Source organism: Oncorhynchus mykiss, chromosome 22, assembly GCF_013265735.2.
Source record: "Oncorhynchus mykiss isolate Arlee chromosome 22, USDA_OmykA_1.1, whole genome shotgun sequence".
In the NCBI taxonomy this organism is placed as follows: Eukaryota; Metazoa; Chordata; class Actinopteri; order Salmoniformes; family Salmonidae; genus Oncorhynchus; species Oncorhynchus mykiss.
The window spans coordinates 26,237,720-26,261,537 of record NC_048586.1 but is presented as its reverse complement, the minus strand read 5'-3'; positions in this window follow the sequence as shown (position 1 = coordinate 26,261,537).

The following is a 23,818-nucleotide window of genomic DNA, read 5'->3' as shown; positions in this document are numbered from 1 at the left end:
CAGTTTTGAAGTAATTTCCCTACATCCTGTTTACCTGGACAGACGTTGAATTTCGCAGTGGATCTTGAGTGACCTGGCAGATATGTTAAGACATGGAGAGATGAGAAATACAGAGATTGACAGGACCTGCCATCTTTTGTTGCTCTCTATCACTGCTCCCCCTCTGCCTCAACCCCCTCTTTCTCCCTCCTCTCTTTCTCTGTATTCTGTCTCTCTATCTCTCTCTTCCTCTGTCTCTGCTGGTATGTCGGCTCTCAGCTATTGTGGCTACCATGGCTGGTGTCTGGTTGACATTCAGGCGGGTTTGTCACCCGGCATCACTGTCCCACAGCTTGACACAGCAGGGCCAAGGAGGCGAGGGGACAGAGGCACAGTGGGCCAGTCTGCTCCAGTCTGCTCCGTGTCTCTAGGACTTTCGTCTCTTTCATGTAGTGAGCAGCATCACATCTGTTGTGGCTGGGCTCTTCAAACAGGCACAAGTACAAACAGACTTGTGCAAGAAACAAAGCAACTGCATGTTGTGAAACTAGTGTTTTGTGTCATTCACCAGCCCTCTGTCTCTGGACATGAGTGTGTGTGTGTGTGTGTGTGTGTGTGTGTGTGTGTGTGTGTGTGTGTGTGTGTGTGTGTGTGTGTGTGTGTGTGTGTTTGTATGAAGCAGCTATTCAACTACAATCTGAGCCTCTTAGTGTGTGCTACCCTTAAGTGCATCATATTAATAGAAAGTGATGTGATGTATATTTACCTGACACTACCCTATGATTACCCCCTACAGTACTTTACGACTGTAACACAGTACTTTACCACTGTAACACAGTACTTTACCACTGTAACACAGTACTTTACCACTGTAACACAATATTAGGTTCATTCAGCGGTGGACTCAGACTACAAATGCTGTTGTTTACAACTAGTCATAAAATAAGGATGCACTAACATCCCCTCCCCTTCCTCGTAATATTAGCTCAATCTCACAAAACATACTGCACTTTCCAAATCACCTTCCCAAGGCAAATATCAATGAGAGAAAAAACTCATATTTACCTTTTTTCAAAAAATGGACCATCATCAGAATGGATTCATACGTTTATACAAAAGGATAGTGGGAGGTTGTTCCTCTGAAATGGAAACGGAGTGTTTCGATTTCTATGTGTCAAGCATGTTTTAATGGTGAGAGGCATTCCCATCAGCTATTTCAAATCAAATAAAAACATTTTGCTAACAGGCTGGCTTGGTTCAAACTGAGGAAGCAAGTTTTATGGGGAAGGGGGAGTTTAGATAGAATACTAAAACCCATCTCTCTCTCTCTGTCACTCACACACACACTTTTCTCTCACACAAAAACACACACCGGTAGATGAAGTGGGAGTCAGTAGAGGCCTAAAATAGCTCTGCTGTTGTGTTATCTCTATGGGAAAATACACTTCTGCTAGATATGTGTTGCTCAGAGCATGCTCCAAACATGTAGGATTGATCTATCACTGAGACCAAGATACAGGACAGTACTTGGACAGTATCTGTTAAAGGAGTATAGTAAAGATGGTCATTGATGATCATTGTGTGATGAAGTGGTAATTCCAGCCTGACCAAACTCACAACCCTCCCCAGCATAACACAAAGTCTTAAAGCACCGTCAATACTACTGTCCCCAAAAATACCAGCTGTTTTCTGGATTTGGGGAGACCAAGGTCCCATGAAGACAGTAATGATGCAACAATTGATCACTTCACTCTATTAGTCGTGAAGCTCTGATTTCTTTATTTGGGTAGAGGTGTGCTGCCTACTGGGTTTGGCAGGTGCTGAGAGAGAGAGAGAGAGAGAGAGAGAGAGAGAGAGAGAGAGAGAGAGAGAGAGAGAGAGAAAGAGAGAGAGAGAGATACAAGGAGAGGGACAGAAAGACAGAGAGGGAAGAGTAGAGAAAAACGATGAGAGAATCTGACGGCCGATTAGAAAATCTGTGTTCTGTATGATACAAGACAATGTCACAGAGAAAGAGAGAGAAGGTAGAGCTTTTGAGAGGGGGAGAGTGACACAGTTTGCATAAGAAGACTGGATTGCGTCAGTGAGTGCACACGTGCCTTTCTGTGTATGTGTGTGTGTGTGCACCTACGTGTGTATGTGTTTAAGAGAGAGACAGAGCTGTTTGCATGACTCAGCTCTGGGGTAAACATCTCATGTTTCTCCTCCTCTGCGGGTAGGCAGCAGCAGAGATGAGAACCGACTGACCTGACCATTTATCAGCCCTGAGGCGGGATCTCGGCCAACCTACACACCAGCAGGACTTAGAAATCTGTGTTTACAAACATTAAACCCACATCTGATTGGTTTGATTAGATGCCAATAGACAGATCACCATGGTAATGCATGGCACTCTCTTATCAAGACTGTGTGAGAGCTTTCCTCTTTTATTTAGTTCTGTGCAGAGGAGTGTCAGCAGTCAGCACAGAGTTTATAGGCTGAATTGTGGGTGTGTGTGTGTGTGTGTGTGTGCATCCATCTGAGGCTAAACACTCATCCTTCATTCTGAGTCAATACTCCACCCCCAAATGCCCTTTGAGTTTGAGTAAACCAACAGCTCACCCACATTGTAAAGGGGTTGTTGTGAATTTGACAGTAATTTACAGGATATATTTAATTTTACAGTACACCTAGTGTAATCTTAAAACGGTATCAAAGCAAGTACTGTGTAATGACACACAGTACAATATTGTAAAACTGACTGTACTATACTGTAAAAAATGTAATGCTACCATAATCATAATTAATTCATGAATAAATGGACCAAATCACGTTTTATTTGTCACCTACCTGGTAAGCAATGTGTGTAGAGTAACAGTGAAATGCCTACTCAAGGGTCATTTTACAACGATGCAGAGCTAAAGATAAAAAAGACAGAAAATATTGATATAGTGACATGAGGAATAAATACACAGTGAATAACGAATAAGAATAACGAGTAAAAATGTGAATATTTGGTGTTTTTATATCCCTTGCACTTTTGGCAGCGACTACAAGGCAAAACAGACCAAAACAATATGACAAAATGCTCAACCATTTCAGTTTTAAGACTTGTTGCCACTCCAATCTGTCCCTTATACATTGTAATTTGACGGGGCAGTATAACCACCTCTGTCAGGAGTTAAATTGGTACAGCCTTCTCACTCAAGGATGCAACAAATATAGCCTCTTACAAGGCACACTTCAAAATATGTTAATGAGACAATACCATGTACCCACTAGTGGTCAAAGAGACGGTACTGTATTCTGTGGGGTGAAATAACAGTACCAACTGTTTCCCGCAATGCACCATAATTTAAAGTATGCAGCAGTAAAAAAAGTATTTTACTGTTGATAATTCCCCAAATTAAAGTGTTATGTTACAGTGCACGACTGTGCACAAGCGTGTGTGTGTGTGTGTGTGTATGTGTGTGCGTGCATTTGCATGTGTTTTATGGCCATCCTTTTACATCTACATTCTAGTCATCCAGAGCGACTTACAGTTAGTGCATTTATCTTAAGATAGTTAGGTGTGACAACCACATATCACAGTCATACACTAGTAAGCAAAATGGTCCTCAAAAAAGTAGCTATCGGCAAAGTCATAGTTAGAAAGTACCACACCACAGAGAGACTGTAAGCTGGACACAGGCTCCTGTTTCCTGGCGACCATTCGCTTGGGTGTTTTCTGCTTCTGGTATCAGAGATGACCCCACCCAGATGTGCTCTCTCTCCATAGATACAGAGCACACACACAGTCAGAATACATGCATAAACATGCTTTCATTCCATATCCGATGTGTTCATTCCATGTCACTGGCCTCCACCCAGTACCCCGCCCTGAACATTAGTCACTGTTACTAGCCGGCTACCACCCGGTACTCAACCCTGCACCTGTGAGTGTTGCTGTCACGATCGCAGTAAGAAGCGGACCAAGCGCAGCGTGGTGTGAATGCATCATTTAATAGATGATGAAAAACACTAAGTAAACTGTACAAAAACAATAAACAAATAACGACCATGAACTGACACGGTGCTGACACAAGCAACTAACATAGACAATCACCCACAAACAAACAGTGAAACCCAGGCTACCTAAGTATGATTCTCAATCAGAGACAACTAATAACACCTGCCTCTGATTGAGAACCATACTAGGCCGAAACACAGAAATCCCAAAATCATAGAAAAACAAACATAGACTGCCCACCCCAACTCCAGCCCTGACCATACTAAATAACGACAAAACAAAGGAAATAAAGGTCAGAACGTGACAGTTGCCCTATGTACATAGAGTGTTGCCCTATGTACATAGTCATTGAACACTGGTCATTTTAATAATGTTTACATACTACACAACACAACACTAAACAATACATGAATTGCACTATAATGGTGGCAAACGGTGCCCACAAACTGTTAGGGCCTACATAAAGCTGTCCCAACAGCAGTCCCAACACCTTACCACTGCTACACCTGGCTATCAGCGAAGCCTTGTCTGGCAGTGAAACAGTTAATTCAGCTCATTTACTGCCTTTAAAAAAAACAGAGCTGATTTGGCTCACTGAGCTAAACGACTACGGCCCCGTAGCACTCACTTCCATAATCATGAAGTGCTTTGAGAGACTAGTCAAGGACCATATCACCTCTACACTACCTGACACCCTAGACCCACTCCAATTTGCTAATCGCCCAAATAGGTCCACAGACGATGCAATCTCAACCACACTGCACGCTGCCCTAACCCATCTGGACAAGAGGAATACCTATGTGAGAATGATGTTCATCGACTACAGCTCAGCATTTAACACCATAGTACCCTGGGTCTCGACCCTGCCCTGTGCAACTGGGTACTGGACTTCCTGAGGGGCCGCCCCCAGGTGGTGAGGGTAGGTAACAACATCTCCACCCCGCTGATCCTCAACACTGGGGCCCCACAAGGATGCGTTTTGAGCCCTCTCCTGTACTCCCTGTTCACCCATGACTGCGTGGCCATGCACACCTCCAACTCAATCATCAAGTTTGCAGACGACACTACAGTGGTAGGCTTGATTACCAACAACGACGAGACGGCCTACAGGGAGGAGGTGAAGGCCCTCGGAGTGTGGTGTCAGGAAAATAACCTCACACTCAACGTCAACAAAACAAAGGAGATGATTGTGGACTTCAGGAAACAGCAGAGGGAGCACCCCCCTATCCACATCGATAGGACAGTAGTGAGAGGGTAGTAAGTTTTAAGTTCCTCGGCGTACACATCACGGACAAACTGAATTGGTCCACCCACACAGACAGCGTCGTGAAGAAGGCGCAGCAGCGCCTCTTTAACCGCAGGAAGCTGAAGAAATTCGGCTTGTCACCAAAAGCACTCACAAACTTCTACAGATGCACAATCGAGAGCATCCTGTCTGGCTGTATCACCGCCTGGTACGGCAACTGCTCCGCCCACAACTGTAAGGCTCTCCAGAGGGTAGTGAGGTCTGCACAACGCATCACCGGGGGCAAACTACCTGCCCTCCAGGACACCTACACCACCCGATGTCACAGGAAGGCCATAAAGATCATCAAGGACAACAACCACCCGAGCCACTGCCTGTTCACCCCGCTATCATCCAGAAGGCGAGGTCAGTACAGGTGCATCAAAGCTGGGACCGAGAGACTGAAAAACAGCTTCTATCTCAAGACCATCAGACTGTTAAACAGCCACCACTAACATTGAGTGGCTGCTGCCAACACACTGACTCAACTCCAGCCACTTTAATAATGGGAATTGATGGGAAATGATGTAAAATATATCACTAGCCACTTTAAACAATGTTTACATACCCTACATTACTCATCTCATATGTATATGTATATACTGTACTCTATATCATCTACTGCATCTTTATATAATACATGTATCACTAGCCACTATAAACTATGCCACTTTTGTTTACATACCCTACATTACTCATCTCATATGTATATACTGTACTCGATACCATCTACTGCATCTTGCCTATGCCGTTCTGTACCATCACTCATTCATATATCTTTATGTACATATTCTTTATCCCTTTACACTTGTGTGTATAAGGTAGTAGTTTTGGAATTGTTAGGTTAGATTACTCGTTGGTTATTACTTCATTGTCGGAACTAGAAGCACAAGCATTTCGCTACGCTCGCATTAACATCTACTAACCATGTGTATGTGACAAATAAATTTGATTTGATTTGCTTAAACAAAAGTAGTTTCTAATGACAATTGACGGGACGACAAGCGGATAAGAGGCAATCAGTCATTTCAATTAAGACATTAATGAGTTAGCTAGGGCGGACGTAGTCAATATAACTATTTGTTCAGCACTTTTGAAATGTACAGTGACAAAATTCAGGACATTGGCCATTCTCACAGTATTCTCCCTGTACACCAAGTCAGAACCGTAGGATAAATAAAGGGGGCATATAAGCAGACAATGAAAGCTCTTGTATTCAATGATTACATTTCTCTAAAACAGATTATAGGATACATGTGCACCACCAAGTCAGAACAGTAGGTGAAATTAAGAGGGGAAAATAAACAAAATTATTAAGGGGAGGCACAAGGGCTACTAACAGCTTACAATACAACATATACTTAGTATTACTTTCTTAGCTACAGTATACATATCTCCCTGGCATATTACATAATTTATGCAGCAGCATGCAATACATTTTTGCACTCACCTTGTTGTGCTGTGCTCACTTGAACAGGAAGGTGGCACGGCAGTCCTTCGTGGGCAAATTTTGTCATCAAACTTTGTTATCAAAGTCTGGTATTCTCTATATTTATGGCGCTTTCAAACAACTAGGAACTCTAAAAAAAACAAGATTGAATTATGATGACGTCAGTGATCTTCAGGCCCGAGTTCCCGACTTACAATTCCATTCAAAACGTATTTCCCAGTCGGAGATAATTTTTTACAGAGTTCCCCGTTGTCTTGAACTGATTTCCAACAGTTGTTTTGAGCGCGGCAGAAATCATGCCGGATTGACAGCATGGCCAATGTTAAATGTTTATCATTTTAAGCTTCAAAAAGAGACCCCTAAACCAAGAATTGGAACCACACACCCACTCCACTGAATAGCAGGCTAGTGATTGCTTTGCAATGTTTGCAGTTAGCCACTGATTCCTTCCAAACCAATTTGCGATTTCCAACTTGTTGTGTAATGTTTATGTCCAATGGCCGATGAGCACCGATACGTTTTATCTATAATTTCTCTTCATTATTTCTCTTCATATGACAAAGACTAAAAAGGATTTGCCAGTAGATTGTCGACTTGATTCATGATGATGACTGCTAGCTAACATTTTGAAATCAGTCCAATGAAAGCTACTGTAGTTATAACGTGATTTGACGTCATTTTATCTGTGGCTAATGACCTTGAGCCTTCTTGGATGGACACTTCGAATGTAACTCTATGGCAGCACCAAAGGGACTTGAATTTTTGAGCTCTACCCTTAGATTTGGCGGGAAGTAGTTTCCCCAAGAGTGACAGAGCAGTGAGCCAATCACGGCCAACTAGAGAACATTACCAACCCCTACGCTCCGTTTAGTATTTATCCCGGAAAAACTCCCCAGTTCTTAATGATTAAAAGCATACCCATAACATGATGCAGCCACCCCTATGCTTGAAAATATGGAGAGTAGTACTCATGTAATGTGTTGTATTGGATTTGCACCAAACATAAGACTTTGTAGTCAGGACAAAAAGTGAATTCTTTGCCACATTATTTTGCAGTATTATTTTAGTGTCTGGTTGCAAACTGGATGCATGTTTTTGCAATATTTGTACTCTGTACAGGCTTCCTTCTTTTCACACTCTCTATTAGGTTAGTATTGTGGAGTAACTACAATGTTGTTTATCCATCACAGCCATTAAACTCTGTAATGGTTTTAAAGTCATCATTGGCATCATGATGAAATCCCTGAGCAGTTTCCTTCCTCTCCAGAACCTTATATAGGAAGGACACCTGTAGCTTTGTAGAGACTGGGTGTATTGACACACCAGCCAAAGTGTAATTACGACCTTCACAATGCTCAAAGGGAAATTCAATGTCTGCTTTTTTTGTTTATCCATCTACCAATAGGTGCCCTTTGTGGGTCAATTGAACACTTCCCTGGTCTTTGTGGTTGAGTCTTTGTTTGAAATTCATTGCTCGACTGAGGGACCTTATAGATAATTATATGTGTGGGGTACAAAGATGAGGTAGTCATATAAAAATCATGCTAAAAACTATTATTGCACGCAGATTGAGTCCATGCAACTTATTATGTGACTTGTTAAGCACAATTTTACTCCTGGGGTGGCAGGGTAGCCTAGTGGTTAGAGTGTTAGGCTAGTAACTGGAAGGTTGCAAGTTCAAATCCCCAAGCTGACAAGGTACAAATGTGTCATCCTGAACAGGCAGTTAACCTACTGTTCCTAGGCTGTCATTGAAAATAAGAATTTGTTCTTAACTGACTTGCCTAGTTAAATAAAGGTAAAATAAATTATATAAAAAACATTTTTACTCCTGAACTTCAACTTATGGTTGCCATGACAAAGTGATTGAATACTTATTGACTAAAGACATTTCAACTTTTAATTTTTAATGAATTTGTACAAATTTCGAAAAACATTATACCACTTCGACATTCAGTGGTATTGTGTATAGGCCAGTCACACAAAAATCTCAATTGAATCCATTTTAAATTCAGGCTGCAAGACAACAACATGTGGAAAAAGGCAAGGAGTGTGAATACTTTTTGAGGCACTGTACATACAATGCATTCGGAAAGCATTCAGAGCCCTTGACTTTTTCACATTTTGTTATGTTACAGCCTTAAATGGTTTAAATCTGGTTTTTTTCTCTCATCAATCTACACACAATACCCCATAATGACAACAGGTTTTTAGAAATTTGGCCATACGGAAGTCACTCCTTAGTAAAAGGCACATGACAGCCCGCTTGGCGTTTGCCAAAAGGCACCTAAAGGACTCTCAGACCATTAGAAACAAGATTCTCTGTTCTGATGAAAGCAAGATTGAACTTTTTGGCCTGTCTGGAGAAAACTTGGCACCATCCCTACGATGAAGCACGGTGGTGGCAGCGTCATGCTGTGGGGATGTTTTTCAGCGGCAGGGACTGGGAGACTAGTCAGGATCGAGGGAAACGTTAAACAGAGCAAAGTACAGAGAGATCCTTGATGAAAACCTGCTCCAGAGCACTCAGGACCGCAGACTGGGGCGAAGGTTCACCTTCCAACAGGACAACGACCTTGGCACACAGCCAAGACTACACAGAAGTGGCTTCAGGACAAGTCTGTGAATGTCCTTGAATGGCCGAGCCAGAGCCCAGACTTGAACCTGATCGCACATCTCTGGAGAGACCTGAAAATAGCTGTGGAGTACGCTCCCCATCCGACCTGACAGAGCTTGAGAGCGTCATGCCCAATAAGACTCAATGCTGTAATCGATGCCAAAGGTGCTTCAACAAAGTACTGAGTAAAGGGTATGAATACTTATATGTCATATTTCCGTTTTAATTGTTTTACATTTGCAACGTTTTCTAAAAACGTGTTTTTGATTTGTCATTATGGGGTATTGTCTGTAGAGGTGAAAAACAATTTAATCAATATTAAAATAAGGCTGTAACGAAACAAAATGTGGAAAAAGTCAAGGGGTCTGAATACTTTACGAATACACGGTATACAGTTGAAGTTGGAAGTTTACATACACCTTAGCCAAATCCATTTAAACCCAGTTTTTCACAATTCCTGACATTTAATCCTAGTAAAACTTCCCTGTTTTCGGTCAGTTAGGATCACCACTTTATTTTTCAAGAATGTGAAATGTCAGAATAATAGTAGAGATAATGATTTATTTTAGCTTTTATTTCTTTCATCACATTCCCAGTGGGTCAGAAGATTACATACACTCAATTCGTATTTGGTAGCATTGCCTTTAAAAATTGTTTAACTTGGGTCAAACGTTTCAAGTAGCCTTCCACAAGCTTGAGGTCAGGGCTTTATAATGGCCACTCCAATACCTTGACTTTGTTGTCCTTAAGACATTTTGCCACAAGTTTGGAAGTATGCTTGGGGTCATTGAGGGTTAGGTGGTTAACAGTCTAATACTGGCTATTAATGTTGAAAGAAACTAACTATAACTTGTTTTAGAGACATGGGATAAGTTTAGAGTTAATTTTTGTCAAGAAGAACACAACAGAAAGACAAGAGTAGACGAAATATCCAAGTCTCACAGAAGACGGCAGACATGCTAGCTAGCCACAACGAGGACCAGAGCAGCATGAATACACAAGAAACTGCAATCTCAAGCAAGAGAAAGAACACAACTGACCAGGAGGAAATCCTTGCAACCTCTTTACCTCAGACCCCATTTAAAAAATACACCAGTGAAAAAAGGAAAAGACGACATGTCTGAACAAGTAATCCAGTCCCTGTCTACTAAACAAGATGCCACGCTCTCCAAAGTGTCTACTGTACAAGACGCCACGCTCTCCAAAGTGTCCATCATAGAATAAACCTCAAAGACTTTCGATAATTTGTCAGAAACTGTCAATCAGCTACACAGAATTGTGAGCCAGAACAAGGAAAAGATAACGTTCCTAGAGAATGAGTTGGAGAAAATGCAATCCCAAAATAATGAGCTGTGTGAGAATGTAGCTGAACTTCAAAGGTACTCTCGCAGGTGGAATCTGAAAATCCAAGCTGTAAAAGAGGTAGTGGATAGTAAGGAAGCAGTTATTAATATCCTGGGATAGGTGGCTCCGTGCATCAAAGACAGGCTAAGAGATGCGATTGATGTTGTACATCGACTTGGGAAACGAAGATTTGATGGACCCCTCGCAAAACATCATCTTGCGCTTAACTATGCTCCATTACAGGGACATCATCTGGAAAATGGCCAAGGGGAACAAGTTTCTGGACGAGAAGAAGCTCCTCATCAAAGAAGCTCTGATACCGCAGGATCAGGCTGCCAGAGAGAAACTGTGGCCGCTTATACAGAAGGCAAGACAAGAGGGAAGGCTGGGTTCAAGGGCCCACACTCATTTATCGAAGGAAGAATGATTACTGGGTAATTCGGTTGACATTAACCAAATTGGAACTGTGAGTACTGCCAAGACTACAGTTAAGGTACTACCACGAATAAATCTACCGTTCGAACTACAACTGATGAACACTTGCCAAAAAAAAAGGAAGTAAATCGATGTGTTATTCTGTTAAACACCGCTACCTCAGCTGAGCGTAGTTTTCCGGTGGAGTCATCCTCTCAAGGTTCACTGTTTGTTTTATTGTTCACATTACTACTTGCGTTCTTTCTTTTTTCATGCAGGAGTTCGTTTTCAATTCCCTCAATATCGTTAGTCTGAATGCTAGGGGTTTGAGAAATCTTACAAAAGGAAAGCTTTATTTTTATATTGTAAACGCAGTAACACAGATTTTGTCCTTCTTCAAGAAACTTCAAAGTGAATTGAAATTTTGGAAAACACAATGGGGAGATATGGCCTATTTCAGTCATGGATCAAATCATTCTGCTGGTGTTTTGACACTTATTCACAAGTTTAAAGGTGACGTTCTAGATTCCACATCTTCACAAGACGGGAGATGGGTGATAGTAACTGTTAAACTTGACAATGCTATTTTCATCATCTGTAATGTACATGGACATAACTCACATGCTCATAATAAGACCCTTTTTTACCCAATTTACCAGGAAAGTACAGGATTTAAGCAACAAATAAAATAAATATAAATATTCTAATTATTTCAGGGGATTTTAATGAAACACCTGATGCATCTGCTGATCGTTTTCCTCCTAGAACGAGTCAAAGCCCTCAAAATAGCAATATTATCACTACATTATCCAAGGATCTCTGTGTTGAGGATGCCTGCCGTTATTTCAATCCGGATGCAAAGGGTTATACCTGGACCAACAAAACTATGTCACGTAAATCTAGAATAGATTTCTTCCTAATTTCCCCTTTTTTTGTTTCAATTTGTTATAGATGTAGATTATCAGTTGGCTCCCTTTTCTGATCATCACTTGATTTCCCTGAATTTACAAGCTACTAAAAAATCTAAAGGTATTCGAGGATACTGGGAATTAAACAACACACTTCTTAAAGATACTACTCTCATTGAAAACATCAAATCATTAGCTAAAGATATTTTTGCAAGAAAAGACTTGGGTCATAGAAGTAGATTGGAATTCTTTCAAATATGAAATCAGAGTGGTAGCCATTAAACACACCAAAGAGCTGATGCAATTGAAGAAAATTAGAGAAAAGGAGATGATGAGCAAGCTTGAGAGTTTTCTAAAGAAAGATAATCTATCTGAAGAAGAGGAGTCTGTATTCAAATCTTTACAACTAGAATTAGAACAGCTTTACACGGATCTGGCAAAGGGTGCCTTTTGTAAGGTCAAGAGCAAAATGGATTGAAGAGGTGGAAAGAAACACTAGTTACTTTTTTGCACTTGAAAAGAGAAACTACAAAAGAAAATCTATAACTGCACTCAAAATTAACGATATTTTATGCAAAGATCTCATTACAATATCATCATTTGTCAATTCCTTTTATGAAAACCTTTACAGCTCTCAATTTCAGGAAGATGGTTGTGAAAGCTACGTTTGCCGCATTCAGAATTATGTCCCTGTAATTGAGGATGATTTCCACTCAGTTTGCGATTCACCTGTGACAATTGAAGAAATTAGAGAGACTCTGAATTCAATGAAAAAAAGGGAAATCACCTGGCCCTGATGGGCTGTCAGTTGAATTCTATAGACAGTTTTGGGAGTTACTAGAAGACCTGATTTTAAATTTTTAAAGATTACATTAAAAGTGGGGAAATGATCTCCACTATGAAACAGGGCCTTATTTCACTGATTCCGATACCCAATAAAGACCCTTCTCTCATTGACAATTGGAGACCAATTGCTTTATTAAATATTGATTACAAATTGATTGCTCTGGTTTATGCCAAAATATTAAAGAAAGGAATAGACACCATTATAAATGAGACTCAAACAGGATTAATGAAGAGCCGTCATTCGCTCTAACAAGCTCTAACATTAGTTTAGTCTTGGACCTTTTAGATTTTTCCGATGCAATAGACTCAGATGCGGTTGTCTTTTTTTGGACTTCTATAAAACTTTTGACACAATTGAACATGACAATCTGTAGATCTTGAACTTTTTGGATTTGGTGAAAATTTTATGAAAGTAATTTGTATGTTTTACAAAGATATAAATAGTTCTGTGTTACTAAACCTTAATATTTCCTAAAGATTCAGTATCAACAGAAGTGTACGACAGGGATGCCCAATTTCTCAATTTTTATTCATTTTGGTTGTGGAACTTCGATCTCTAGATATTGCTATAACTGCATTTTGTATTGCATCAGGATTAAAATGTAGTGTTTCTAAATGTAAAATGTCATGTTTATTTGACTCTGATGATAAAAAAATTGAAAATATTCCTGTAATGGACTGTGTTAAATATTTAGGAATACATCTGTCAAAAAAACACTTAGCCAGACAAAATTTGAATTTCTCTCCTAAAATTAAGAAAACGAAAAATATATTCAATAATTGGCTACAAAGAGATCTTTCTATACTTGGGAGAGTACTTCTGTCCAAGGTAGAGGGACTGTCTCGTTTTGTGTACCCCTCATTATCGTTATGTGTAAATTATGCTACTTGTAAAGAGATAAATAAGACCTTTCTTGACTTCATCTGGAAAAAAAAGTCTCACAAACTAAACAAGTCAATCCTTTCTAATAAAAGAGCTGAAGGCCGTCTAGAAGTGTTGGATTTTGTTGACATAAATAACACTTTCAAGATAAACTGGTTGAAAAGATGCTTGATCAATACTGATTCAATATGGTATTTCATTCCAAATCATGTGTTTAATATGTTGGGAGGTCAATTTTTACTGAAATGTAATTATATTCCTGAAAGATTACCTACTAAATTGGCTAGGTTTCACCAACAAGCTTTAATGGCCTGGAAAATATGTTTCCTGCACAAATTTTCCCCACATAAAACTATTTTGTGGAATAATTCAGACATAACTATTAGGAATAAGTCATTGTTCTGCCCCAGCTGGCATGAGAGGAATATTGACTTTGTTCTTGATGTTGTCGACAACAAAGGTAATATTCTCACAACATAGCATTGAAAGAGATTCCAATACCTTTCAGAGAGTTTATTTCTGTGATCAAAGCCGTTCCCAGTGGTCTAACTACACTAATGAAAACTCGTCTTAGCTTTGGGAATGATCACAAAGTTTATCCAGAACTCAGATTGGAAGGCGTGGGCTTACTTGAGAAATCTTGTTGTAATAAATATATAAGACAAATTCTTCATTAAAAAAAAACAACTTATACCAAGAGGAAAGTTTTTCTGGAACATGCTTATTCCTGACATTGCCTGGAAAAAATGCATGGTTAAGGCCTTGCAAATATTGTATACCAAACAAAGTTAAGGAAGTGCACTTAAAAAAATTTACGTAAGATATATCCAGGTGAATTTCTCTCCTAAAATTAAGTAAAGCAAAAAGATATGTAATAATTGGCTACAAAGAGATCTTTGTAGATCTATGATATCCACATTTGTGGCTATTGATGATATCTGCGGTTTCTGTGAAAAGAAGGTGAGAATCTGTCTCACTTGTAAATTTGTGTCAGAATTTTGGGAAAACCTTGCAAAATACTTATTTACCATTATGAACACTGGCTATGTTTTTGACATGAAAAATATAATATGTTACTATTGCAATGATAACAAGACCACTGAAACGATTGTGAATTTTTTAAAGTCTTGTTGTCAAATCCTTCATACACAAACAAAAATTCCAAAATTCTATACCAAAATTATTATTATTTTTTTATTGAATTTAACTATTTTATTAAAACATTAACCCTAGTGAAAAATAACAAGAATAACATTTTCCTAAATCATTACAGAATTTAAGATTTTTTCAGGGTGATTACAATTGCACTAGAATTGTTTTGTTGTTGGTTTTTTCCCCATTATATTCTCATTAATACCTGCGTTCTGTTTTGTATGATGTAAGAATGTAAATTGTTGATCTGTATTTTGAAAAAAACAAAAATTATAATAAATAAATAAACACGTGAAAAAAAAAAAACCTTGACATAATTTTCTGGAATTTTCCAAGCTGTTTAAAGGCACAGTCAACTTAGTGTATGTAAACTTCTGACCCACTGGAATTGTGATACAGGGAATTATAATGGAAATAATATGTCTGTAAACAATTGCTGGACATATGACTTGTGTCATGCACAAAGTAGATGTCCTAACCGACTTGCCAAAGCTATAGATTGTTAACAAGAAATTTGTGGAGTGGTTGAAAAACAAGTTTTAATGACTCCAACCTAAGTGTATGTAAACTTCTGACTTCAACTGTATATTTATATTCCGGACTCTGACATTGCTCATTATAATATTTCTATATTTCTTAATTTCTTTATTTTTATTTGGGGGATTTGCATATATTGTTTTGCATTGTTAGGTATTAGTGCACTGTTGGAGCTAGGAACATAAGCATTTCACTACACCCGCGATAACATCTGCAAAATATGTGTATGTGACCAATACAATTTGATTTGATTTTATCCCTTCGATCCCAACTGCGTAATCATTGCATTAGTACCTACATCAACAATATGGAAACACATAGAATACTGAGAGCTTCTGAGAATAGCGTTCATCGACAAAGTGAATATAGTAGTTGAGTGGTGTGCATTAGACACCCACCCACTGCTAATATGCTACAGTTGCGGTTGAGCTGGTGTTGAGTCATCTATCTTGTCAATATGGTTGCTCTTTCTTCTTTATTGTCTATATTTCCTGGTGTGACCTCATGTCTACATGAAATTGTTCATTTTCATGACAGCGTATTGGGTCAATTTCTCCCCTGCATTTCCTCACACATGATTTTCCTGATTGTGTAATAAGCGTCTCCGATTCCCCTGTATTTTCTCCAACATGTCCTACCAAAACAAAACCTCCTTTGAGTATATGTGACCTTGTTCCTGGGGTAGATCGTATCTCTTTTCTTGTTATTGCCAAGCTGACATAGTAACAGCAGGCAGTACTGTACCTGTATACTGTGTGTCACTCGTGATGATTTACACTGAGTAAAATATTAGGAACTCCTTCCTAACATGCTGACCATATCAAATCAAATCAAATTTGATTTGTCACAAGTGCCGAATACAACAGGTGTAGACCTTAGAGTGAAATGCTTACTTACAAACCCTTAACCAACAACACATTTAAAAAAAAGTGTTAAGTAAAAAATAGACAAGAAAAGGTTACAAATAATTAAACAGTAGCAGTAAAATAACAATAGCAAATCAAATCAAATGTATTTATATAGCCCTTCGTACATCAGCTGGTATCTCAAAGTTTTGTACAGAAACCCAGCCTAAAACCCCAAACAGCAAGCAGTGCAGGTGTAGAAGCACGGTGGCTAGGAAAAACTCCCTAGAAAAGCCAAAACCTAGGCAGAAACCTAGAGAGGAACCAGGCTATGAAGGGTGGCCAGTCCTCTTCTGGATGTGCTGGGTGGAGATTATAACAGAACATGGCCAAGATGTTCAAATGTTCATAAATTACCAGCATGGTCAAATAATAATAATCACAGTAGTTGTCGAGGGTGCAGCAAGTCAGCACCTCAGGAGTAAATGTCAGTTAAATGTCAGTTCATAGCCGATCATTAAGAGTATCTCTACCAATCCTGCTGTCTCTAAAGAGTTGAAAACAGCAGGTCTGGGACAGGTAGCACGTCCGGTGAACAGGTCAGGATTCCATAGCCGCTGGCAGAACAGTTGAAACTGGAGCAGCAGCACGGCCAGGTGGACTGGGGACAGCAAGGAGTCATCATGCCAACCAGCAAGGAGTCATCATGCCAACTGATTGGCAAGGCAATATACAGTGGGTACTGGTACAGAGTCAATGTGCAGGGGCACCAGTTAGTTGAGGTAATTGAGGTAATATGTACATGTAGGTAGAGTTAAAGTGACTATGCATAGATAACAAACAGAGAGTAGCAGCAGCGTAAAATAGGGGTCTGGGTAGCAATTTGATTAGCTGTTCAGGAGTCTCATGGCTTTGGGATAGATGATAAGAAGCCTTTTGGACCTAGACTTGGTGCTCCGGTACCACTTGCCGTGTGGTAGAAGAGAGAACAGTCTATAACTAGGGTGGCTGGAGTCTTTGACATTTTTTAGGGCCTTCCTCTGATACCGCCTGGTATAGATGTCTTGGATGGCAGGAAGCTCTTAAAGTAATGATGGACTGTTGTTTCTCTTTGCTTATTTGAGCTGTTCTTGCCATACTATGGACTTGGTCTTTTAACAAATAGGGCTATGTTCTGTATACCCCACTACCTTGTCACAACACAACTGATTGGCTCAAACGCATTAATGTAACATAGACAGTGGGAGTTGAGAAGCAGGTGGTAAGTTTAATATAACAACAAACAACGTAGGAGTAGCATCAAGACATTAACAAACAGAAGCAATACTGCCTGGGGAAGGAACCTAAGGGAATGCCAGATTAAGGTGAGGTAATGAGTGAGGTAATGGAGAACAGGTGTGCTTGATGATGAAGCACAGGTGCGCGTAATGATGAAAGCCAGGTGTGCGTAATGATAATTCCCAGGACCAGTGGTTAGTAAACTGGCAACATTGAAAGCCGGAGGGGAGGAGCGGGAGTAGATGTGACAATTAAGGAAAGAAATTCCACAAATTAACTTTTAAAAAGGCACACCTGTTAATTTAAATGCATTCCAGGTGACTACCTCATGAAGCTGGTTGAGAGAATGCCAAGAGTGTACAAAGGTGTCATCAAGCCAAAGGGTGTCTAGTTTGAAGAATCTCAAATATAAAATATATTTTGATTTGTTTAACACTTTTTTTAATTACTACATGATTCCATATGTATTATTTCAGATAATCAGGTGTGTCCAAACTTTTGACTGGTACAGTATGTATGTTGTCTGTTAAGGACTGTGTGTTCGCAGACATTATGTCAAACATACCTTCCCACAGGTTCCATTGTTCACTGAGCTCCCTTCTATATTCTACTCAGACATGAATTATTTGTACTGGTAATATGCAGGGCATTTGGAAAGTATTCAGAAACCTTGACTTTTTCCACATTTTGTTACGTTACAGCCTTAGTCTAAAATTGAGTAAATCGTTTTTCCCCCTCATCAATCTACACCCAATACCCCATAATGACAATTGCAAATGTGTTTAAAAATATATATATGTTTATAACATTTACATAAGTGTTCAGACCCTTTACTCAGTACTTTGTTGAGGGACCTTTGGTAGTGATTACAGCCTTGAGTCTTCTTGCCATGACACTACAAGCTTGGCACACCTGTATTTGGGGAGTTTCTCCCATTCTTCTCTGCAGATCCTCTCAAGAGCTGTCATGTTGGATGGGGAGCGTCACTGCACAGCTAATTTTCAGGTCTCTCCAGAGATGTTCGATTGGGTTTAAGTCTGGGCTCTGGCTGGCCTATTCAAAAGCATTCCCTACGGTGAAGCATGGTAGTGGCAGCATTGTGCTGTGGGGATGTTTTTCAGTGGCAGGGACTGAGACTTGTCCCGAAGCCACTCCTGCTTTGTCTTGGCTGTGTGCTTAGGGTCGTTGTCCTGGTGGAAGGTGAACCTTCGCCCCAGTCTGAGGTCCTGAGCGCTCTGGAGCAGGTTTTCATCAACAATCTCTCTGTACTTTGCTCCATTCATCTTTGCCTCGATCCTGAGTAGTCTCCCAGTCCCTGCCACTGAAAAACATCCCCACAGCATGATGCTGCCACTACCATGCTTCACCGTAGGGATGGTGGCAGGTTTCCTCCAGATGTGATGCTTGGTATTCATGCCTGAGAGTTCAATCTGTGATTCATCAGACTAGAGAATCTTGTTTCTAATGGTCTGAGAGGCTTTATGTGCCTTTTACTGAGGAGTGGCTTCCATCTGGCCACTCTAACATAAAGGCCTGATTGGTGGAGTGCTGCAGAGATGGTTGTCCTTCTAGAAGATTCTCGCAACTCCACAGAGGAACTCTGGGGCATGTCAGAGTGACCATAGGGTTATTGGTTCCCTTCCTGACCAAGGCCCTTCTCCCCTGATTGCTCAGTTTGGCTGGGCAGACAGATCTAGGAAGAGTATTGGTGGTTCCAAACTTCTTCCATTTAAGAATGATGGAGGCCACTGTGTTCTTGGGGACCTTCAATGCTACGTACATCTTTTGGAACCCTTCCTCAGATCTGTGCCAATCCATGGCTTGGTTTTTGCTCTGACATACAATGTCAACTGTGGGACCTTATAGAGACAGGTCTATGCCTTTCCAAATCATGTTCAATAAATTGAATTTACCACGGGTGGACTCCAATCAAGTTGTCGAAACAGACGGCTGTGTTTGTACAGAGGTTGACGCCCACATAATCAAGTCCTGAGAAGTAGAGAGACAGAAAGAAAAAAGAGAGAATGAAAGGTAATGACATAGAGAGAGATAGAGAGAGAGAGAGAGAGAGAGAGAGAGAGAGAGAGAGAGACAAAGAACCAGTGTGAACTAAATCATCTGTTTGATAAAGCTCCTGGAAAATGTATTCTTCCTAGTGTCTAATAATATCACTGACAGACGGTGCACACAACTGTCTCTGTTCATTACTGTGATGATGAGGGACAAAGAGTAGGTGCAATATCTGCCAGTTGCTGCAATGATAGCCATTAGTTTATTAGACCAGTCAAAGGGGGTAAGCAGGACTAGCCAGACCAGTGGTGGTCGGTGACGAGGCAGGACAAATGTTTTTTTTTTCATGTGCATGGAGTTATTTCTACTACAGCACATTGGATGACTGTCATTCATATTCCATTCAACCAGCTCAATGTTACATTGATAGGTTTAGGCTACTACATGATACTAAAAATGTCCCTGTACCCTTCATGAGGTTGCTACAACCTAGCCTATGAATGAAAGTTTACAGAGTAGGTGCACAGGTCGAGGAAAAATGTAATAATCGAGGTGACACACATTCAATACCGCCTTCCACACTCTTGCCTGCATCTAGCTGATCTAGGGTGTAATCATTTGTCCAACAGTTGCAAAATATATTTTCTATTGGACAAATTCAGGTATGTTTATCCCCGTTTCATTCCGAATGCTTCCGTTTAAGAAGAATCGGCAGAATGAATACACCCCTGATCATACACAAACACTGTTCACGTCCATAGCAGCCACATACAAACAGCATGATCTGCTCGTTGTATAATTCCTTCTCGCATCTACTTGCTCTCCTCCTCTCACCTTTTCCCTTCATTTGTGGATTCAGTGCATCAGCTGTCTGTGACCAGGCGAAAAAACTTTTACAAGCCAAACCTTCATATCATAACTGCTAACTGCTACACACAGGGTTCATCGTTGTCACCATATTAGCTAACACATTGCATCCCTCTCTGTTTGAGACATCTGTTTGAGTGTGAAAAAATACAACTAAATATAGCTAGCTCTGTCTCTCTCTCTGTGGCTCTTGCTTCATTTTTTAAAGAAATTAATTTGTTCAAAAACTGGTCAACTATTGTCTTTCTCTCTCTTTGAGTGAACTACTCACCACATTCTATGCACTGCAGTGTTAGCTAGCTTATATTTTCAGTACCAGAGTCATTCTCCAATCCTTTGATTGGGTGGAAAACATGTCAGTTCATGCTTGCAAGAGCTCTGATAGGTTGAAGGACGTCCTCTGGAAGTTGTCATAATTACTGTGTAATTCTATGGAAGGGGGTGAGAACCATGAGCCTCCAAGGTTTTGCCTTGAATTCAGTGTACCTTGGGGGGATGGAAACTAGCTGTCCTTCGGCTACACCATGGTACTGCCCTACAGAGTACTGGTGAGGCTATTGTAGACCTTCATTGCAAAACAGTGTGTTTAAATCAATTATTTGGTGACATTAATATATTTAGTATAGTTTAAAGTAAAAAGGTTTTTAAAAAATGTTTCACTATTTTTATTTTTATGAAATTCACTGAGGAGGATGGTCCTCCCCTTCTTCTTCCTCTGTGGACCCCCCACTGAGCCAGACCCAGGTGATAACAGCTTTATAGGGGCTATGCTCCAACGCAGGTGGGAGAGAACAGACACGCATAAACACACACATGCACACACTCACACATGCGTACGCACGAACAGCCGCACACAAACACACACGCTCAGTTCTCACACACAAACACATGCACAATCATCTTGTATCCTGTAATTATGTCTCGGCGTACAAGTGGAAATTAAAAATTAATGAGTGTGTGTGTGTGTGTGTGCGTGTGTGTGTTTGTGTGTGTGTGTGTGTGTGTGTGTGTGTGTGTGTGTGTGTGTTTACAGTGCATTCGGAAAGTAGTCAGACCTCTTGACTTTTTCCACATTTTGTTATGTTACAGCATTATTCTTAGATGGATTAAATCGTTTTTTCCCTCATCAATCTACACACAATACCCCACAATGGCAGAGTAAAAACTGGTTATTAGAAAAAAATATTTTAAAAAATGAAATAACACATTTGTAGAAGTATACAGACCCTTTACTCAGTACTTTGTTGAAGCACCTTTGGCAGTGATTACATTCTTGAGTCTTCTTGGGTAAGACACTACAAACTTGGTACACCTGTATTTGGAGTCTGTCTCCCATTCTTCTCTGTAGATCTTCTTAAGCAATGTCAGGTTGGATGGGGAGCGGCACTGCACAGCTATTTTCAGGTCTCTCCAGAAATGTTTGATCAGGTTTTGTATTTGTATTTATTATGGATCCCCATTAGCTGCTGCCAAGGCAGCAGCTACTCTTCCTGGGGTCTGGCAGAATTAAGGCAGTTATACAATTTAATGTTATAAAAACATTACAATACATTCAAGCAAGTTGTAAAAACATCTCATGTATGATCAAAGGAAACAGGAGGATCCTAAGGGAGTGCCAGATAATGGCTATGAGATTTCGAGTCTAATAGCCAAGGGTTGGAATACCCTTTGCTATTTCTGTTTTTGCTGTGTCATTATGGAGGTATTGTGTGTAGATTGATGAGGATTTATTTCATCAATTTTAGAATAAGACTGTAACGTAAAAATGTGGAAAAAGTGAAGGTGTCTGTATACTTTCCGAATGTACTGTATGTGAGGAAAAAGGGATAAATTCTGAAAGGGAGAGAGATTGAATGATTGAGAGATATAGGATAAAGGAAGAGATGGGGAAGAGAGAGAAAGGGTAGAGAGATTTGAATGATTGAGAGATATAGGAGAAAGGAAGAGATGGGGAAGAGAGAGAAAGGGTAGAGAGATTGAATGATTGAGAGATATAGGAGAAAGGAAGAGATGGGGAAGAGAGAGAAAGGGTAGAGAGATTGAATGATTGAGAGATATAGGAGAAAGGAAGAGATGGGGAAGAGAGAGAAAGGGTAGAGAGATTGAATGATTGAGAGATATAGGAGAAAGGAAGAGATGGGGAAGAGAGAGAAAGGGTAGAGAGATTGAATGATTGAGAGATATAGGAGAAAGGAAGAGATGGGGAAGAGAGAGAAATGGTAGAGAGATTGAATGATTGAGAGATATAGGAGAAAGGAAGAGATGGGGAAGAGAGAGAAAGGGTAGAGAGATTGATAGCAGGTCTAAAAGAAGTGATGCTCAGTCATATATTAATACTTTGCATTAAGAGCCTCTCTAATGAATAATTGATCTGCAGGAAAATTTAGTGATATGAGCTCCTGGCGGGCTTACGCAATGTTAAATCAAGTTGTGTGGGTGTCAGTGTAAGAGTGTGTACGTACCTGTGTGTGTTAGAGTGTGTGTGTGTAAGTGTACGGCTGTATGTGCTTGTAGGGTAATTCAATGTTAAATCAAGTTGCTAGGCTCCACATACGTGTGTGTGTGTGTGTGTGTGTGTGTGTGTGTGTGTGTGTGTGTGTGTGTGTGTGTGTGTGTGTGTGCGCGCGCACCTGCGAGCAACAGAAGGCTACAGAACATTCTGCCTCTTACCTATTCTGTGAGAACATCTTGACTATGACAGGCTCTATCTGACAGAATAGGAAAATTACATCCTTGACTTGACCAGCTTTAGCTGCGTTTAATCACAGGTTATCATCTGAGGCAGCATATAATCACCAGGCCCTGTGTAGAGGGTGGCATGGGAAACGTAATGCTCTGTTATTTCGTTGTCCAAATGAAGAGGGCAGCTTGGCTGTTGGTGACCCTCGATGTCAGTCGGCAGGAGAGATCACTCTCCTTCTGGTACAGTATCTGAGGCTACATGAATTGTCATAGATGTTCACTCACTCCCACATCGAGCTCATTAGAAAAACAGGCCTTGTTACTTTTCCCATCTGAGTGCCATGCGTATCTCCATATCTATGGCTGAATTAGCAGTAAGGATATGGGAATAGATGGTGTAAATCATGTAAATGTCATTGTAGATATGCACAGAGTGGATCATATAACTGTCATACCTTTGTATATTTGTCTATGGCAGATTAGCCATGATGGAATGGGAATATATAGTGAAATCTACAGTACCAGTCAAAAGTTTGGACACACGTATTCATTCAAGGGTTTTTCTTTATTTGTACTATTTTCTGCATTGTAGAATAATCATGTAGTAACGAAAAAAGTGTTAAACAAATCAAAATATATTTGAGATTCTTCAAAGAGGCCACACTTTGCCTTCATGACAGCTTTGCACACTCTTGGCATTCTCTCAACCAGCTTCACCTGGAATGCTTTCCCA